The sequence below is a fragment of the Hypanus sabinus genome, unplaced genomic scaffold (genome assembly GCF_030144855.1).
Source record: "Hypanus sabinus isolate sHypSab1 unplaced genomic scaffold, sHypSab1.hap1 scaffold_88, whole genome shotgun sequence".
NCBI classification, from domain to species: domain Eukaryota; kingdom Metazoa; phylum Chordata; class Chondrichthyes; order Myliobatiformes; family Dasyatidae; genus Hypanus; species Hypanus sabinus.
This window is the reverse complement of record NW_026781732.1, coordinates 1,101,339-1,117,695: the sequence shown is the minus strand read 5'-3', so window position 1 is coordinate 1,117,695 and position 16,357 is coordinate 1,101,339. Positions and strand designations below refer to the sequence as shown.

Sequence of the window (16,357 nt, the reverse complement as noted above, 5' to 3'; positions counted from 1 at the left end):
AGTAAATAATATTATCCAGTAAATAAAATGTGAATCTCTGAAATACCTTAAAAAGAGAGAATAACATGACAGATAAAGGAACGGCAGTAGAGATTCTGAGCAAAAAATTCCCGATAAATAAATATGAGATCACAAAAACTTCAGAAAAATGGGAAAAAAGAACCAAAAACCTCGTCACAAAGTGGCCAAGAGAAGGAACGTTTGATGTAAGTTTGTGGGAAGAAATGGAGGGATTAATTAGAAATTACAAACCAAAAGATAAATCTAAGAAAAGAGGGCAAAAAAGAGAACGAGAAATGGAAGTGCTAAAACTCTTCAGAACGGAGGGAGAAAGGCTGAGGAGGACAAGTAGAATATGGATTACAAGCGAGGAAGACACTAAGGTGCCGGAGAAACAGCCTGTTAGAGAGAGAGGAAGGTACGGTGAGAAGCTGGCTTCAGCTCCGTACCCGGATGCAAAAGAAACAGAAAAGCCCCCTCCCTATAATAAGGACGGAACCCCTAAGCAGTGCCCCCTGCTGACGGGAACAGTAAACATGCAGGGAGGAGTACAAGTTTGGGATAATGAGGAGGAAAAAAAACAATACGAGAAGGAAAAAGCGGCGATATGGAAGGAGATACAGGCAGAAAGGATAAAGATGGAACAGGCAAAGAAAGAAATGGAAGAAGAGATTGAACAGTTGAAATACTTGAGAGAGGAAAAGGAGTATGAGGAGTAGCGGTTATACTATAGAAATAAACAGACTAGAAAAGAAAGTGGCTCATCAGGACAGGAAGAAATGAGGCATTCAAGAAGAAGTGGAAAAAAGATAGGAGATGAGAGTCCAGAGAGAAGGGAATCAAGCACGAGTAAGGATCATGAGGAGTCCCTGCCACAGGTGTACAGACACTGACAGGAAGAAAGAGAAGGTGACTCGTTGGAGGAGCAAGAGTTGAGAGAGAGGATGCGAGAATTTGTGGGGAAGAGGTAGGAGGCAGAAGCCTAGAAGAGCAGAAGGAGGCGGTCGGGGAGCTACTTGCGGAAGCAGAGAGAGAGCCAAATAAGTTACTGAGAGGGGGTTGCCAGAGGAGATGCAGAAAATAGTCCAGGGGCCAACCAAGTATTGAATCAAGACAGAAATGAAGGACTCCACAAGGAGACCAAGGGAAGATGAGGACCCCGGGGACATTTGTGTGGGAGTCAGTAAAGACATACCCTGAGACAGATGGGGAGTCAGGCGAGGAGGAGATCCAGGGCAGGTGGGAAGAAGGAGGAAGAATGATGCCGTTGTTAGTTAAAGGATCAGGACAAGTGCAGTATATCCCTTTGGGATCCCAAGACCTAGAAGGGCTGAAAAACACTCCGCCCAGTCTACATGAAGGAGCAGGAAAATGGATTAGAGCCTTTGAAGAAGAAACAGCGGGACGATTATTGGCTGTGGGAGATTTGAAGGCACTATTGATAAGGTTGATAGGAACCTCCAGATTTAACGAACTAATGGAAATGGCTGGCATAGTGAACTCGAACGACCCGAGAACTGATGGAGACGGTTTGACAGAGTGAGGCAGAGGGTACGGCAGCCCCCTAGGAAGCTTTATCCACCCTAAGTGGACCCCAAATCCTTAAAGGCGGATCCACTGGGAGACACTAATAACCCAGCAGCCTACATAGAAAACCATTTGAAAACTTGGAGACTGGAGACTGAGCAAGAGGTGGAAAATAGCTTATTTATGACCTCACTGTCCCGACATAGCACTTTGGATGCAATGCCTCCACAAGTAAAATACAAACTGGAGGAAGTGGTTGGGCTGACGTCAATGACCCCACAAGAATTTAGAGACCACGTAGTCCATGAGTTTGAGAAATACCGGAAAAACAAACGAAGGTTGGCTGAGCAGCAGGAAGAGGGGCAAAGAAAGTTAATACAAATGCAGCTCGAAGAACTCAAAAAGAAGGATAAAGAGAAAAGCAAAAAGATGCTGCCAGAAACCACCGGTCCGAGTACAGCCATCGAACTGGATGAAGCACCGCTATATGGAGGAACCGATCATACTGTAAGACAAGGGCTGGAAAACCCCATGCCAATAATTGTCTTTGGAGGAGCATTCCCACAAATGCCCTATCTGGAACAGACTAAATTCAAACAGCCCAGACAGGACTGGAAGTCCCAAGGAGGGGGAGAGACGAGCTATGAGCAGAGGGGACCAGTGAGGAGACAGGGGGAAAGAGAGGTAGAGAGATTGCGCTGGGGTTGTAATCCGCCAGGTCACATGAGAAGAGATTGTCCGTTTACACATGGCCTGTCACACACCAGCAGGAACCGATAAGAAGGGAACTAACGTTTAGCCAAGGACCAGCCCCCACAGGCCCAAGCGGACCTGTGAACCCCTATGCGAGGTATTAGGGGTGCCCCGAGAACTCGAGTGGGAAGGGACATTACCCAATGATAACAAGGGAGGCAGACGAGGAACCCATTGTTCAGGTTATGTTAGAGGGGCAACTGACACCAATGATGATAGACACTGGAGCCACGTACACTTATGTACAGCCACAGTATGCCCTTCACCTTCCCATGTCAGGAAAGTTTATTAAGATGATAGGGTTCTCGGGGAAAACACAGTTGACACAGTGCACGGCTCCAGTGCAGTTGAGAATGGGAAATAAAGGAATTGTTTTGCCGGTGCTAGTATTTAAAGGAACTCCGATTAATTCGTTAGGCAGAGATGCCTTATTGAAACTGGAATTAAAATTAGAATGCTCCAGAAATGGGCTGAATGTGGAAAGAGCAGGGGCTCAATTGATAGTGCGAGAAGGCAAGAAGGCTAATGTCTTTTGGATAGGAGACATCGCAGATCAGATTCAGGAAACCTGGGAAAAATGAAAAAAGGGCGTGCAGGCTATACTACCCAGGGCTGTAACGTCCAAATCTGAGCTACACTGTACAGTGATTTTTGACGAGACTCAGAACAGGGAGTTAGAGGAGAGATGGCACCTGGAGGCATGTGCCCAACAGCACCTGGAAGGGGGTGCTGTGATCATTGGAAAGCAAGGGGCACCTTTACAAGTTAAGTGGAACACCTTTTTAGAAAAATGATAAAGGATACCGGAGGCTGCGCCCCACGTAACGTTGTTGGTAAACAAGGGATATCAGTCTAAAGACTAAGGACCCTTAGTTAAGAGTATGAATCCGTAACAGTGTGGAGGAAAATCACGCCAGAGGTGTGGATATCAGAAGACAACAATTGATTAAAATAATGGTAAGTGTAGATACGTTAGGGACAGTGAGAGAGGTCGAAATAACTCCCAACCACACCTGCCCTTGCTGGGAAAGGGAAGAGGCCAGCAGAAAGAAAGAAGGTTAGATGAGTTGCCGTCTATTCTGTGGTCACAGCCTGACAAGGACGTAGGGAAAATAAAAACAGCTAGTCCGGTGGAAATAAGGCTGAAAAGGGGATCAATTCCACCCAGGAGACCACAATACCCTCTAAGACCAGAAGCGGAAGAGGGAATAGCATCGACAGTACAGGGGTTGCTTGAAATAGGAGTGCTTAAAAGAACAAACAGTCCATGTAATACCCCGTTGCTGCCGGTCTTAAAAGCAGATAAATCTAAATGGAGATTGGTGCATGATTTGCGGACGGTAAATGATGTGGCAGAGGACTGGCCAGCGGTAGTCCCCAACCCACTCACGCTTTTGACTAATGTCCTACCAGAAGCAAGTTACTTTTCAGTGATTGATTTGTGTTCGGCTTTCTTCAGCATTCCTCTAGCCGACCTGTGTCAGTATCTGTTTGCATTTACTTACAGAGGTGCTCAGTATACCTATACCAGAATGCCGCAAGGGTTTAAACATTCACCACACGTTTTTAATCAGATGTTGAAGGCAGACCCAGAGGGCATGCCATTGGAAAGTACATTGTTACAGTATGTGGATGACCTGTTGATTTGCTCCCACAGTAAGGAACAGTGTGAGCAGGACTCTATAACTCTGTTAGAGAAGCTGTCGCACGGAGGACATAGAGTATCCAAAAAGAAACTGCGATTTTGCACGCAGCAAGTGGAATACTTAGGCAGGGTACTATCCAAGGGAGTGAAGGCGATAGCACCAGATCAGATTGAGGCAATGTCTAAGGCCCAAATACCCCAGACTGTAGGGCAGATGATGACGTTTTTGGGAAAGGCAAGTTACAGCTCAGATTGGATAGGAGAATATGCTGAGACTGTGGCACCTTTGGGAAAGATAATGAAAGAAGCAGGGCATACAAATTTGAAGAACGGCTTACAGTGGAATGGAGAGGTCTAGATACTTTTCAATGCTATTAAGCAGGAATTGCAGTCAGCACCAGCATTAGCTTTGCCTGACTACGAGAAGGTTTTACATTTGTATGTATCCAACCGACAGGAGGGTTATGTCACAGCGGTTCCAACACAGGAGAGACACACAGGAAAAGCAAAGCAGCCGATAGCATACTACAGTACGAGACTAGATGAGGTGGCTCAGGGGTATCCACCCTGTTATCAGGGATTGGCGGTGCTGTACTATGCATATGGAAAGTCATCATCAGTAACCCTGGGCGATCCTGTGACTCTGTACACACACCACAAAGCAGCAGAATTGCTGGAAAGAGGGAAATTTGTGCTGACGCCAGCCAGGATAGCAGCGCATCAGATGCTATTGACATTTCCAGACATAATTATACACAGATGTACTCCCAGTAATATAGCTGATTTTGTCCCTTTGGGCTATGAAGGAGAACCCCATGATTGTGTAGGGTAGACGATGGCATTTGCCAAATTGAAAGCAGATTTATGGCCAGAACCACTAGAGGATGCAAATAAAAAGGTTCTGTTCGTAGATGGCTCTTGTTATAGGGATTATGATGGAAATCATGCAGGGTTCTCAGTAGTACAGCAGGATCAGTCGAGCTATAAGATTATTAGGATGGAGTCCTTTCCCCAACCGTGTTCCGCCCAACTAGCGGAAATCAAAGCCCTGACAGCTGCATGTGAAATGCTGGAAGGTGAGAAAGTAGACATCTATACTGATTCGGCATGTGCTCATGGAGTATGCCATTTGTTCGGGGCAGTGTGGAAGCAGAGAGGTTTTAAAAAAAAGTAATGGGGATCCCATACAACATCGTCAGCAAATTCTAGACTTAATAAAAGCCATAATGAATCCTAAAGCATTGGCTAGAGTAAAATGCCAGACACATAAAAAGGGAAATGATGTAATTAGAAAGGGAAATCAAGCTGCGGACGAGGCAGCCAGAAAAGCGTCTGGATGTACATCAGCTGTCATTGCCTCCCAGGTAAGCCTAACTCCAGAACCCGAGGTAGAGGACCTAATTGAAATACAAGGTAAGGCAACTTTGGTAGAACAGACAATGTGGAGACGGAAGTGGGGCCAAGCAGAACCCGGAAAGATTGTGGAGCATGGAAGACGTTTTGTTGGTAGCGCCCACCCCTCTACTGACGATTCTGATTTCAGAAGCGCATGGGATGGACTATTGTGCAAGGGGGGAAGTGATAAAGAAAATAAAGGATAGTTTTTGGTTACCTTATTTACAGGCTTCAGTGGACGTTGTCTTGTCACAGTGCGAGGTATGCGCACAGGATAATGTTCGGAAGGGAATTACAACCCCAATAGGTCACATTCCTGTACCTGAAGGACCATTTAAACATCTAGTGATTGATTACGTAGATATGATAAAGACAGTGAGAGGGAAAAGATACATGCTGGTAGTAATCGATCGATTTAGCAGATGGGTGGAGGCGGTACCGTCAAGAGATCAAGGGGCAAAGACAGTGATTACATTTCTGACAAATGAAGTGATCCGAAGGTTTGAAATACCTACAGAATTTAGCTTTGACAATGGTTCAGCTTTTATCCAGAAAGTGGTCAAATTGGTACTACAAGCGCTGAGGATAAAGCAAAGATTTGCATGTGTATACTACTCTCAGTCGCAGGGCATGATAGAGAGAATTAATGGAACCCTGAAAGCATTGGACTGGCTGTTGGCAGAAAAAGGAGGAATTTGTGTGATGTTTGGAGAGAAGTGCTGCACTTTTATACCAAACAACAGTAGTCCAGAAGGATCGTTTACTAAGGCAATGTATAAGTTGAAAATTCCAAGATAGTAAGTTAAACAGAATGCAGGGTCCGGACATCAGTTTTTGACTGGTTAGAAAGTAGACTCGGAGGATGGGGAGCATGGCTGACTAAAATGGCAATAACTGTCAGTATTGTATTGTTGAGCTGTGTGCTTGTGCTGAGCTGTTTTCTTCCTTGTCTCAGATCTCTTGTCGTGCGTGCTGCAACCAAACAATTTCCGATGCTCCTGGCAATTACTGAAGCAAGCTTAGTGGGGAAAGAAACACCGAAAATGTATCGTTACAGCCTGCAACACCTGCGGGATGAACAAGAGCAAAACGACAGTGTGGGAATAGATTGCAAGGGCTTCTGAGTCTTTTTCCCTGTCTCAGGTACAAAGGGAACAGAGTTTTGGCTCTGCGGCCCAGGGTAACAGGGAACAAATATTGTGAGATCTTGGCGGAGAAAATTATACTTTAACCCGAGATTTGGGAATAAGTGCTTGAGTTTATTGGGGCTTTTGTGTGCGGACTCTTAGTCTTCTTTCTCTGTGTAAGACCCCATGTAGAGATGTAGATTATGTAGTCTGAGTTTGCTATTTGCTATGCATGTACCCAATTTAGTAGGAGAATGAAATCTTAAGAATGTAGAAGACAATGGTGTGTTAATGAGAGGTAGCTAAGAGATGTAGAAACAATAGTGGCGGATGTACTTGTGATACGCAACTATAGACTGGTTGGATATGCTAATGCAATTAAACCAGGAGATTGCTATAAAAATGCTATGTACAAGGATGGGTGGGCAATCAGCGACTAGCTCAATGACTGTATCAGCTTTGATTTGAAATTAAAGTTTATCCCTTCTTGAAGAATATTCTGCGTCTCCTGGTCGTTTGTGGGGCACCGCTGACATATCCCTCTCATCCGTGGACTTCTCCAATCATCTCTTAAAGGTTTCCATCTTCTCATGCAATACCCATCCATAAGAGCTCCGGAATCTTATATTGTTCCTCATCAGTTGAACCACTGGATCTCCAAATCATTGGCTCAAGGTCACCTGACCTACCTGGGTCACCTGGTTACTGGTCATTGTACAGAGCTACAACCAACATATGGTACCTGGCTCTGCACAGCCCAGCCTTATGTAATCGTATCTTTACACCCTGACCGGTCCGAACCAGTTAAACGAGGCAACCCAGACAGAGTCTAACGAGACTACAGATTGCCTGTTTGATATGTCTGGCATTTTACATAACAAGTAGCTGCTCCTGTGAGCATGGTCTCAGGTTTTTTGCTCTGATTAATTTGTCCCAGAGTCAAGAATCAGTTCAGAGTCCACGCCATTCACATAACAAATGGCGACTTGTTTGAGAATGGTCTCAGGTTTAGCAGATCATTACCTGAAGCTCCCTGTGTCCACATTCAGTTCCTCTGATTAAATTATTCCAGTTCAAGAATCAGTTCATAGCCCACAAAATAGGAGAAAACAGAGAGAACTGGTTTGTCTGCATCCCCGCCCTTGATCAGACTGTAGTTTCTTCTGGCCAACAGTGAGCCATTCAATCTGACACGACAGTATCTTTCTCGGATGTGCTGCCGTCTGTCTGCACCGGGGTGGATGATGGAGGTTTTGCAGAGGTGCCGAGTGCTGTAGGAGTCGAAGGGGTTTACAGAAATGCGGTGTGATGTAGGGGTTGGAACGGGTTTGTTACGTGCCCCCCGTAACGGGTTAAAAGAACCAGCAGAATTGGAACACACCTGGAGTCTGGTATTGTTACAAACAAAACACTACTTATCAGTATCTACATAATCTCGTAATATAAAAACAGACAAATCAAACAAGTTACCAGAATTTATGCAAATCTAAGTGTGTAAATATAAAACCCCAAAATTCTTCAGCTTAGGTAGTAAATGATAGTCTTCCGATGGTATAAGAATGACGTCTGTTCAGTTTGTGATATTTTGAGTAGAAATGAGGAGAGAGAGAGAGAGAGAGAGAGAGAGAGAGAGAGAGAGAGAGAGAGAGAGAGAGAGAGAGAGAGAGAGATGATTTGTTTTCCAAGTAAGCTGATGTCGTCGATCTTTCCGTTGCCTTCCGAAGTCCTGTTAAAGTTTTGTGATCACACAAAAGAGTACCGACTTCATGCAGTAAAGCTGTCAAAGGTTAAACACACCGATAACAATCCACCAGTCACCCCTTTCCCACACTGCAATCAAAACCCAGCCTTTCGTGGTCACTGAAAGTTTATCCAGTGTCTATTCTTTCTGCATTACCCTCCGTGTCTTCCGTGTGTCAGTGTGTCTGTCTGAAAAGCCAGCTGACCCTGTCTATATCCCAAACATGCTGAACATCAGCTGTCCATTACATAACTCCGCCCTTCCGTAACCATGGCAACTCAAGAGCTCGGTGGTGTCTCTCGCTCTCTCTGAATCGCTGTACACCAACTCTCTCTCTCTTTATAAAGGCACAGTCCATATATAATACACCTCAGCATCTCGTCACAGTTTTACAGATAGCGAGGGATGTCAGCACACTTCTCCACCAATTTGGAAATGCAATTTACTTGTAGTACCAAACTGGCATTTCTGTCTGTAACAAAATGAAACCCGTCTTGTGTCGGAGTGTTTTGCTAATAATGTTCGTGCAACATTATGCTGAGTGATCCTGAGAACCTGACTACAGACCGCAGTCCCTACACTATAATGGCAGAATATGGCATTAAAGTCAAAACTTCTGACAGTGCGGCGGATCAGATGGATCTTGGGGTCTGAGCCCACAGAACACACAAAGCTGCTACACAGGTTGATTCTGTGGTTAAGATGGCATATAGAGCATTGGCTTTCATCAAATGTGGGATTGAGTTTCAGTGCTAAGAGGTAACGTTGCAGCTATATAGGACCCTATTCGGATCCCATTTGGAGTACTGTGCTCAGTTATATTTGCCTCACTGCAGGAAGCCTCACTACATGGAAACCATAGAAAGGGTGCAGAGGAGATTTACAAGGATGTTGTCTGAATTGGGGAGCATGCCTTATGAGAACAGGTTGAGTGAACTCGGCCTTTTCTCGGAGCGATGGAGGATGAGAGGTGACCTGATAGAGGTGTACAAGATGATGAGAGGCATTGATCGTGTGGACAGTCAGAGGCTTTCCCCAGGGCTGAAATGGCGAGCTTGAGAGGAAATAATTTAAGGTGCTTTAAAGTAAGTACAGAGGAGATGTCAGGGGTAAGTTTTTTTTTACACAGAGGGAGGTGAGTGCGTGCAATGGGCTGCCGGCGCCGGTGGTGGAGGCGAAAACGATAGAGGCTTTTAAGAGACTCCTGTATGATTACATGGAGCTTAGAAAAAGAGGGCTATGGGTAAAGCCTAGGTAGTTCTAAGGTAGGGACATGTTCGGCACAGCTCAGTGGGCCGAGAGGCCCATATTGTTCTGTAGGTTTTCTATATTTCTATTCAGACGACGGTCACTGGGTTTGCCCCACCTTCCTTTAATTTGCTGTTACTAATCAAACCCAAATGCCGATCGGCCACTAGTTGATTGCTCACCGATTGCTCTATTGCACTGCCGTGAGCTGCCCCTCGGACAATGAGCCTTATCGAAGTCCCTTCCTCTCCAGATTTCCGATGTCCAGGTTGCCACTAGTCAAAGCTACCGGACTTAACTCTCAGTGATGACCGTGTCAATACCAGCAACATGACACTGGCAACCGAGTACATTGTCAGACATGACACCTGCCAAATCTAATGCCACTCCCCTTCGCACTATATATGGACTGCCGTCTATGTATGCATATTGATCTGTTGTCCCCACATGTTCATTGATCCCTTTCCCTCTCTGCAATGTATATACACCAGTTAAAGCCATCTCCTGCGTGTGTGCTTTTATTTGATATGTAGTTTACACAGACACAATGCAGGCTGACATTTGAGTACAGAAGTGATGACCTTAAGTTTCTCTATTCCTCCAACCATGAGACAATTTTAGATCTAGATTCTTTGTTGTTCTCACAGTTCCAGTCCAAGAAATTCATTTGTCTCTTTCACATTTTGCAAGGGTCATGTAAGAAACGGCAAGAAAAAAAACACAGATATAACTGTTGCTAAAAATTTTATTGGAGTGTTATTATACAAATGCACCAAGTTAACATGCTGTATCTATCTGCACGCAATGCAACAAGGACTGTTCACTTGGAATAACTTTACAATTGACTTAAATTGCGATGCTCCTGTCTATATTGTAATGTCATTATGGGTGCAGTCAGAATTAGGCTGAGTGATGACACCTAATATCTTTACAAACATTTGTAGAATGTAGAAAGGCGCCAACCTTATGAATTAATGAATCCTCCAATATAATTTAGGAATTAACCTTCTTACATTGCATAAACAACTGATTAACAAACACATGTTACAAACTGCATTCCATTCCAACAGTTGCTGCATTCTCCCATGACTCATGTGGTCCTTTCCGTGGATGCAGACGTCTGGGGAGCATGAACACACTTCAGATTAGCATCATGCACTGCATCCCACAACAATAGCATTTCAAAAGTCCGGATACGGTGCACTAGCAGCAACTCACGGTAATAGCAAGGATTGAAAGATTCATCTTGGGTAGAAGGAACACTAAATCCAGCTGTCCTAAATCCGCTATGGTGATGTGGGGCTAGTCCAGCCTTGGCCAGACACATCCCAAAAAATACATCATCAATGGGGTACAGTTCAAGGTCTTGGGCTATGTGGAAAATGATGTGAGCTGTATACACAGACATGAGTATGCCCGCTCCACTAATGTATGGTGGGTAAAACTTGATGGTGGTCAATATTTCTGGTATATAATACTTACTCGTCTTCTGGCGTTTGGGCCCAAACCCATAAATGAGTCGGCCCATAAACAGGTGTTGCTGAACCTTCATGCCTAGCAAGTAGTCAACCATGTTATCGGTGTTGACAAAGGCATCATCATCTGCACTAAAGATGAATTTAGCACTAGGGCAAAATTCACTGACCCACTGCAGCAACTTGTATTGTTTGAGGGTGAGGTTGTAAAAGGTATCCAAGTAATCCCATTGTAGTATATCTCTGTGTTCTCTGTTTTCCATGGCTAACAGCTGATTCAATTTCCTATTTTCATTTTGGTCAGAAGAGACACCAGAAATAAAGACTCTCTTAATTAGGACCCCATTGAATTCGCGTTCTTTGCCCCAAGTCTTCCTTATCATTTCTCACCGATCCTGATTGAAAGGGTGAGATTTGATCACCAGCAGCAGGAAGACATTCTGAGATCCTTCTCGACCACCACATTTGTCTGGAACATTTTGAATCATGTCAAATTCTCGACAGTGTTTATACATCAAGTAGTTTTTTATGTGCTCCTTCTCTTGATGAAATGAGGACAGGTGCACCAATGTCGTGTTCGCGTGGCACTTTGGCTTGAGCACTGATTCAGTTGCATCACCAGTAACAACCTTGGGCAGGTCATTGCGATGAACAGTTTCTGCAACAACATCAGTCTCTCGACATTGGTCATTATCCCAGAACATGAAGAACAATCCCAGAGTAATCAGAACACCCAGCACTACTTTCTCATGGAATCGCCGATGTCTTCTCATCTTTCACCTGAAGTACAGAAAAAAAAATGATTAATTCAAAGGAAACTTTACATTTCCATGATGCTTGAGAAGAATGGGAAGTTTAAGCTGTAATGAAGATCACTAATGCTTTGTAATATTGACACCAAAATGTTGGTGAGGGAAGGAATAGGCAGAGCCCTACTCGCTGCTGAAAGTTTAATTAACCTGAAGCATTCCATCCCAGCAGAAAAACAAATCTACCTATAGGATATCATCTCTGTCATTAAACTGAAAGTCGCATAGTTTATTTCTGGGCCTTAAAGGTATATGATTCCAAAGGCTTTATTCCACCTCGCTTCACAGCTCTCATCACTCCTCTCGGGGCTTAAACTGAGCTGGGCCAGACATAGAGCAATATAGCACAATGCAGGGATTTTTGCCCATGATGTTGCACCGACCATTTAATCTGCTCCAAGATCAATTGATCCCTACTCTCTCAAATAGATGTCCATTATTCTTTCATCCATGTGTCTATCTAAAAGCCTCTTAAATCTCACCGATACGTCTTCCCTTATCACTTCCCAGGCTGTGCATTCCATACAGCCACCATTTTCTTTTTGTTAAAAAAATACTACTTCTGACAAACACCCTATACTTTTCTCTAATCACCTTAACATCATGCCCCCTGATATTAGTCATTTCTGCCCTGGGGAAATGTTGTTGGCTCTCCATTCTATCTATGCCTCTTATCAGCGTTTTCACTTCTATCAAATCAACAGTCCCCAAACCCCCCCCCCCCATCTTTGCTCTAAGAGGAAGGTCCCAGCTCGGTCACCATTCAGGTTGAGTTCACAGGTTACTGATACTATAGAAGATGATGTATTATTGACCATTGATTAGTAACTGAATATATGGCAGTGCAGGGAAGGTAACGTGTTAGTACAGCTACTGAAAGCATCTGATTTTCGTGGTATTTCAACCTGGTTTATGTATACCTACAATAGGAGAAACAAAGAGAAGTATACTCAAGGAACTTGGCTTTTTGCTTCTATCTTAACCAGAGAATTGTATTCTGTTACGCATCCCGTAACTGGATCACTTACCAGCAAAGATAGAGAGGTCCGTTGAAGTCTGATGGCATTACTTTAAAAAGTTTTTTTATTGATAAAGGGGCACAAAAATAAGGTTAATACAAACATTCAGGTAATGTCCGTCATCAATACTAAATCTAAAAGCGCGGGTATAATAATAATCAGTAAGCTCTATCGTTGTCTAGGGGATAACGAATTGTCCAATGGAAATATACGGTTCACTGCATTTCGACAAGCTGCCGGCTTTTGGTTGTCGCTGTGGTGCACTTTGTTGGAGAGAGAGAGAAATAGGAATAGAATGGAACAGTTACCCTGCGGGTTTTCCAACCTTTATGATTTTGATCCGTCGGATTCTCGTTGGTGTGGCCGTTCACTTGTGGCCTCTCCTTTAGCTAAAGCCGTTCTTCCGTGGTGAGACCGCCAATCCCAGGCAAGGGAAGGACACACACGAACCCCCCACCGGCTGTCGCTATTAAACGCTGTCACAGGATTTCTAGCGTGTCTTCTGATGCGTCTGAGGGGCCGTCTTTACAGCCCCTCTTTTATCTGGACTCACGAGGTCTCAATCAGGTTGGGATGATGCAATCTTTCCCCGTCACCCAGACCACGTTGCCCTGAGGGTTTGCTCGTAACCCAGTCCCCATTCCACAAAGGTGTCTCCAAGAGACAACGGCCGTTTCCGTGGTTTTGTCTTGCTGAGGGGCCAGGCCACATTCCAAAAACCTTGAGGCTTCTCTCTCATTTCCTGAGTCCAAGACCCGAGTTGTTGCTGTTGAACCCACTTCCACCACTTGTTCTGGTAGCTACTTCCGGGTACTCACTGTCCTCTGTGTACAGAAGTTATCACCAAGGTCTCTTTTCAATTTTCCTCCTCTTCTCTTCTATCTGTGATCTCTCATGTTGGACTCTCCAACTTCCCAAAAAAAACAATCCACCTTATCAATACCCCTTATGATTTTAAACTTCTGAGGTCACCTCCCATACTCCAAGGTATAAAGGTCCAGCATGGGCAACCTCTCTGTAACTCACGCCCTCTAGACCAAAAATACATCATCCTAAATCTCTTCTGCACCCTCTCCAACTTGGTAGCGTCTTTCCTATAACAGGGTAACCAAAATTGAAGAGAATATTCCAAAAGTGGTCTCAACAACAACTTATGTAACTGCAAATAATGCCTCGCCCCTAAACTCTACACCATAACTGATGAAGGCTAGCATGCTAAAAGCTTTTTTCACCATCTTGCTTTTTAGTGAACTATGTATTTGTCAATGCCTTGCCTTTCATTGTATCAGCCCTACTCCATTTGAATGTCTATTGTTACGTATTCAGGCAACAATAAATATATGAGTTCGGCAAGGGTTTATATAACAAATAACACTTTTATTAAACACTGAAAACAAACCCCCCAAAAGTAAACAGACACTAACGTAACCGGAAACACCTGCTGTGCGGCAATTCAAACTGTTCTCAAAACGATGCAGTTCAAACAGTTCTTAAAGCGATGTTGCAAAAACAGTTCTTTTAAAGTAGTATTGCCAAAAGTTCGAAATGCTCACATTTCATTTAAAAGGAGAGACTGTATAAGACGATTTAAATACTCTTTCACGTCGTTTTGCTTCGATCCCCGACGTCGAACTTTTCCCACGAAGTATTTACGAAACGAAACGGCTTAAAGGCACTGACCTTTCCTTTATCACACGGTCCTCAATCTTCTGCTATCCCGCAGAGATTAACACGGGAACAGTCAACGAATTCCTCCTAGATAAGGTCGAACCCGTTTCACCGTCGTAAATCGATTCTCCTCGATATTTAACTCCCGAACTCCGAACTTCACACTCCACTGATTCTCAAACTAACAGTATTGTAAAGAAACTGCTGGCAATGAGCTTTTAAACTTTAGGCATTAGATAAAACTTCATCTTTCAACTAAACTGCGTCATCACATTAAATCACGCAGTGGCATGAAGTCAACTTCGCAAGTCCAGCCACGAACTGCCCCTCCTCACAGGGTGGGGGCTTCCTTTTATAACCTGTAAAAAAACTGTCACGTGATCTCTACTGGCGGGAAATGACGTCACTCCACCAGCACGAGACCATTACCTCAAGTCCAGTATAGCGTCAACCCCAGTCACGTGACAAGGGTACCACTGTCATATGTCACGAGTACGTAACACCTCCCTCCCAAAAAAAACATTTTTGTTCTGACAAGAACAAAAATTTTGAACAATTGCTTACAAGAAAACAATTGCATAAATGTTATAACATATATAATATAAAATACCATCATATAACAGCGTATAACTCACAATACAGTAGGAGTGTTACAATTGAAAAAAAACACTCCATAAATAAAATTGCATTGTACATTCAACATCGAGATAGACAATCAGGAACCACATTATCTTTACCTTTAATATGAGTTATCACAATATTGTACTATTGTAACATCAAACGCAAATTTAATAATCTTCTGTTTTTGTTTTTCATATTACTCAGAAAAACTAATAGGTTATGATCAGTGTTTACAATAAGTGGTTATTGAGTTATACCAACATATACCTGAAAATATTCCAAAGCTAAAACAAGAGATAACAATTCTTTCTCTATTGTCGAATAGTTTCTTTGATGCTTATTAAATTTCTTAGAAAAATAAGCTACTGGATGATCAACCTCATCACCCTCATTCCTTTTGCAATAATACTGCTCCTGCAGCCTCATCACTAGCATCCGCAGCCAATGACTTTTCAAAGTCAGGTGCCTTAAGCACAGGTTGTTGACATATCATTATTTTCAATTATTCAAATGCTTCTTGACAAGGCACTGTCCAAACAAACTTCACATTCTTCTGCAGAAGGTTAGGTAATGGAAGGGCAACATTAGCAAAATTCTCACAAAATTTTCGATAATATCCTACCATTCCCAAGAATCTTCTGAGAGTTTTTTTTTCCATGTTGGAGTGGGAATCTCTAAAATTGCCTGAATTTTTGCCTGAACAATAGCTACCTTACCTTGACCCACAACATAACCAAGGTAAGTCACAGTGGCATGTCCAAATTCACTCTTAGCTAAATTAATAGTTAAGTTAGCTTTTGAAAGCCTTTCAAACAATTTCTCCACCGCAATAATGTGTGTTTCTCAGTTATCATTTCCTGTCACTAAATCATCAATATAAGCATCAGTATCTTTCAATCCCTGTATCACAGAGTTAATCATCCTCTGGAAAGTACCTGGGGCATTCTTCATCCCAAATGGAAGAACATTATACTCATATAATCCAGATGCATTTACAAATGCAGGAATCTCTCTACCTCTGTCTGTTAATGGAACACGCCAATACCCTTTCAATAAATCAATCTGTGTAAGGAACTTTGCTTTTCCAACTTTATCAACACAATCATCTACTCTAGGAATTGGATATGCATCTGTTTTCGTTACAGCATTCACCTTCCTATAGTCCGTACAAAACCTAATACTACCATCTGGTTTTGGCACCATAACACCTGGCGAACTCCAGTTCGAGTTAGAATGTCTAATGATGTTATTCTCTAACATATATTCAATTTCCTTCTCAGCAAGTTCACATTTTTCCATGTTCATCCTATATGGGTGTTGTTTAATAGG

General features: G+C 43.3%; 1 pseudogene; it reads right to left on the bottom strand.

Annotated features, from left to right (window-relative positions):
• Positions 1-10,526: 10,526 nt before the first annotated feature.
• Positions 10,527-11,684, bottom strand: LOC132390365 (N-acetyllactosaminide beta-1,3-N-acetylglucosaminyltransferase 3-like; annotated as a pseudogene).
• Between the last annotated feature and the right edge of the window lie 4,673 nt (positions 11,685-16,357).